The sequence below is a fragment of the Myodes glareolus genome, chromosome 10 (genome assembly GCF_982192425.1).
Source record: "Myodes glareolus chromosome 10, mMyoGla1.1, whole genome shotgun sequence".
Lineage (NCBI taxonomy): Eukaryota > Metazoa > Chordata > Mammalia > Rodentia > Cricetidae > Myodes > Myodes glareolus.
This window is the reverse complement of record NC_142035.1, coordinates 59,271,363-59,276,739: the sequence shown is the minus strand read 5'-3', so window position 1 is coordinate 59,276,739 and position 5,377 is coordinate 59,271,363.

Below are 5,377 nucleotides of genomic sequence, written 5' to 3'. Positions count from 1 at the left end.
TTTGGTTGACTTTTATCTGTTTTTATATCAATTTCATGTAACTCAAGAGTCCTAAATTTGAAATAATATAGTGTCTCCCTTTCTCAGATTTATGCTTAGAATATCAGTTGCAGGTATCCATTACTTCTGTGGGGGCCTGTGACATAGAGATGTTCATCTAGGGGCTCATCATCTGTGACCCCTTAATATTAATTCCAAGTAACATCCAATATATTTTCTTTCTTGTCTCATAGAAAGAAAAAAAAATGAGCTGGAGGGACGGCTCATAGGTTAAGAGCACTGGCTGCTCTTGCAGAGGACCAGGGATGGGTTCCCAGCACCTATACAGTGGCTTTACAGCTGTTCCTTAACTCCAGCTCCAGGGTATCTGCACCCTCTTCTGGCCTCTGATGGTTCCAAGCACACGTGTGCACATATATACACTAGTCAAAATGTTCATTTATATAAAACATTTTTAAAAAAGAAAACAAAAATCCACTATTATAAACATTCTAGTATAGATCAGTAGTAATCTTAGCAATTCACTATGCCTACAGATCTCACAACACATTTACAAAAGAAAGGCTTCAAAGCCCATTGTGGTGGAGCTAGTTGGTGATTCTAGCACTTTGAAGACAGATAGGAGGCTCAGGAGTTTGAGACTATGCTCCACTACTCAAGTTTGAGCTCAGTTTATGCTATAGTAGACCCTACTCAAAGCAATAAAACAACCAATGGGGTTGGAAGGACGGCTGAGCAGTCAACACACTGCTGTTGCAGAGGATCAGAGTTCAGTTCTTCGCATCCATGTTGGTAAGCTCAGAAGTGCTTTGACTCCAGCTCCAGAGGATCCAGTGCTCTGGCCTTTCTGCTCACACCTACACTCAACACACAAACACATGCAGTTAAAAATAAAATCTCTTTGCTTTTTGAGACAGGGTTTCTCAGTGTAACAGCTCTAGCTGTCCTGGAACTCACTCTATAGACCAGGCTAACTTCGAACTCAAAGAAATTGGCAAAAAAAAAAACAACAACAAACAAACAATAAAACAAAGTCTAAAATATATTGGTGCTTATAGGCTTAAACACCAATGGAGTGTTACTTAAATGAAAGATTCCTGGCAATATTATAAGAGGAAATTTAATTCTACTGTATATTATTCAGACTGGATCATACATGCATATTTGGAGGACAGAGCCCACCAATTCCTGTCTGGTTTTCTTATGGCTTTGAAATAAAAAAAAATTTTTTGATAGGGGCTGGAAAAATGGCTCAGAGGTTAAGAGCACTGCCTGCTCTTCCAGAGGTCCTGAGTTCAATTCCCAGCAACCACATGGTGGCAGCTCACAACCATCCATAATGAGATCTGGTGCCTTCTTCCGGCCTCCAAGCATACATGCAAGCAGAACACTGTATATGTAATAAATAATTTTTAAAAATGTTTGATGATAAGACTTGGAAGCTTGCAATCTAAAAACAGCACTGAAAAAAAAAACCTGTCATGGTGCTGAATTCCTTATTAATTTACTTATTTACTTACTTTTTTATGAGGCAGAGTCTTACTGTGTAGCCCTGGATGGTATGGAACTCAAGACATAGATCAAACTAGCTATGAACTCAGAGATTCATCCATTTATTTGGGTAGAGTAAGCGTGTGCCAGCATTCCTGGTTATGGTGCTCAGCTTCTCGGGAGGAGGAGTTGTCTCTTCCCAACCTACAGTGTAAGAACAGGTTTCGAGCTGCCATTATAGTGTGTTCTATAGGATGTCATTTGGAAGACTAGCCATGGAGAATTTTATCATTTTCTCAAAATTGAATCAGTTTCAAAAAACGAACGTGCTATTTTAAGTGTGTTATGTGCCACATCTTTTCATGGGTAGGGAGCTGAAGCAGCCTGTAATTTGTTTGCCGAGAGAAATGTTCTGTGGAATCATTTATACTTAACACCAAGGGCATTTCTGTTATCCTTGTAATCACCAAAAAGTCAGAAGTGGAGGAAAAGGTGCTGAAGAAAAAAGGGTGCTGTGTCTGACTTGGGTCCGGACGAGGGGATTCTAGGAAACAAAGAACAGATGCACATGCACACATATGATAAAGCTATGATAGGGCAGGATGGAGGGGTTAGCTGGTCTCTAGGAGGTCTCTGTAGGAGCAGTCTCAGTCTGTAAACATCTAGAAGGAGAAAGGTCTGGTTGCTAGTCAGTACACCCTGATCAATTTCCAACAGCACTTGTTCTCAGACTCCCCAGGAAGGCTTTGCCATTTCTATATGGGTAACAGCTTTGCAAAATTGCTCTATTGGTCCATGTGAAAGTACACATTCACTCAGAACTTCACTCACTCAGACTTTCCGTTCCCTACAGAAGGGGAAGGCACAAATGACAAAGTGTGCAAAAGGGCCGAGGATGGCCTTCAGAGACAGTCCTCTTTCTATTTGGTGATAGATTTCACAAGAAATCGTGTGGTTTGTGAAGCTGTGGGAAGCAAGTTGATGAGCACTGATAAGCTGAATTTTGGGCAAAGAAGTAAATGTCACATCGCTCTTTTCACATATTGCAAGGCCTATTTATCTCTTTATTATATATATGCATATATGTACATACACTACATATGAGTGTTTTCCTACATGTATGTATATTTACTGTGTGTATGTTTGATGCCTATGGATGTCAGAAGAGGGTGTTGTATCCCCTGGAACTTGGGTTATGGATAGTTGTGAACGACTGTATGGGTGCTGAGACAAGAACCCAGGTGCTCTGCAAGAGCAATAGGTGTTCATAACCTCTCAGCTATCACGTTGACCTTACAAAAGCCTTTTTAACTGTCAGACAAAGTTGTCACAATAAAACCTCTGGATGTTAACCTCATGTCAATAAACACTGGCCAGAACTAGTTCGTGGGAGGAAATGGTTTATTTCAACTTACTTCAATCCATCATCAAGAGAAGTCAGGGCAGGAGCTAAAGCAGAGGTCTCATAGGGACACTGCTTGGGGTTCTCTTCCCATAACTTGTTCGTCTTTCTTTCATTGTTTGTTTTTTTGTTTTTGTTTTTTTTGAGACAGGATTTCTCTGTGTAGCTCTGACTGTCCTAGAACTAACAATGTAGACTAGGTTGGCCTCAAACTCAGATCCACCTACCTCTGCCTCCCTAGATTAAAGTGCTGGGATCAAAGGTGAGTGCCATCACCACCTGGGTAATCTTGCTTTCTTATATAGCATAGGTCTCTGTCCATGATTGGCATCATACACAGTGAGCTGGGCCCTCCCACATCCATCATTAATCAAGGGAATGTCCCCACAGATAGGTCCCTAGGCCAATCTGATGGAGACAGTTCTTCAATTGAGAATGTTCCCTCTTCCCAGATGTCTCTAGTTTATGTCAAGTTGATAAAATACCCATCACATCTCAAAATTAATTTAAAAATAAATAGGGCTGAGGATGTACGTTGGTAGAGTGCTTGTTTAATGTGCACAAAGTTCTGGGTTCCGTTCTTAGCACTGTATAAAACTAGGCATGGTAGCACGCATCTGTAATTCCAGCATGGGAGGTGGAGACGGGAACCAGAACTTCAAGATCATCTTTTAAAATTTATTTTTACGTGTTTGGGTGCTTGCATGCACATCCGTGTACCAGGGTAACTAGAGGAGGGTACTGCATCCTCTGCAACTATAGTGACAGATAGTTGTGAGCCACCAGGTGGCTTCTGGGAATTGACCTGTCCTCTGAAAGAACAGGCAGTACATTGAATCATTGAGCCATCTCTCCAGCCCCTCAAGGTCAGTTTTTTATATGAGATCCGGTCTCAAAAAGTGAATAAATAAAAGTATGTATGTATCAGATCCATGGCATAGGCTCAGTATTCTTGATGTTAACAGTAGTATTTACATGGTATGTAGTGATATTGTTTGTAATCTAACAAATAAAGTTTGCCTGAAGATAAGAGTGCAGAACTAAGCCACTAGTTAGCCACAGAGGCCAGGCAGTGGTGGCACACAAGACTTGGGAGACAGAGACAGATGAATCTCTGTGAGACTGAATCTGTCTAAAAGAGAAACACACAAAGGTGATCCCAGCTCTAGGGATTGCACACCTTTAATCCCAGCACTAGGGAGGTGGAGACTGGAGTTAAAATGTGGCTGGATGGAGACAGGCGCTCAGGCGGTCTGAGGATGCAGTCTGAGGATTCATAGAGACAGGGTCGCCCTTCAGTCTGAGCACTGGTAGAAGTAAAAACTCCCTAGTGTTGGCTGCTCTGCTTCTCTGATCCTTTAGCTTTCATCCCTGATAGCTGACTCCTAGTTTTTATTATTAAGAACAATTAGAATTCTAGCAACATGGTTAAATTGGAAGAAAATTAGTTGGATGATAATTGAATACTATATAGTAAAAATGTAGAAGACCAGAGTTAACAATATTTAAGAAATCAACTTCAAGAGTTACTTAGGTGGTGGTGGCGCACACCTTTAACCCAGCACTCGGGAGGCAGAGGCAAGCAGATCTCTGTGAGTTTGAGGCCAGCCTGGTCTACAAGGTAGTTCCAGAACATCCAAGGCTACATAGAGAAACCCTTTCTCAACAACAACAACGAGTTACTTAGTACCATGCTACAGTCATTATGACTGTGTGGTAGGCTCAACAGTTAAGAGCACTGACTGCTCTTCCAGAGGACCCAAGTTCAATCCTCAAGACCTACATGGTGGCTCTCAACTGTCTGTAACTAGTTTCAGGGTACCCGTCAGCCTTACACAGGCATACACACAAACAAAACATCAATGCATATAAAAATAAATAATTTTTTAAAAAGACTGTGGTATTTATTCTTCAGCTCCAATTCTTAAAAGTAAAAATTTAAAGGAAAAGTAAAAAAATATAAACTTAGCCAAATAAGTTGGGATTCAGATGACAGAGGTGGGGGGATTGCTGCAGGTTTAAAGTGTGTGTTGAGAGATGGCTCGGCAGTTAAAGAGGTGCTCATGCAGGGACCCAGGTGTGATTCTCAGCACTGACATGATGATTCACAGTGATCTGTGACTCCAGATCTGTGGGCTCTGACACCCTTTTCTAACCTCCTCAGGCAACAGGCACGCATGTAGTAATGCATATATGAAGTATTCATTTACATAAAATAAATATTTTAAAATATATTTAAAATAAAATAAACGTGGATATGGAATATTAAATAGAGGGCTGAGACTATAGCTTAGATGAGTGCTTGCCTTATATGCATGAAGGTCTGAGTTTTCACTGCACACATAGAAAAATCAGGCAGGAGTTACCAAATGTGACCGAACATTCTTCACCTATGCCCCATATAAAGAGAAAGGGCAGGACACAGTGGTGTGTTCCAATGGTGACAGCCCCACCCACTGTCATCCCACCCCCGGTTAAATGAGT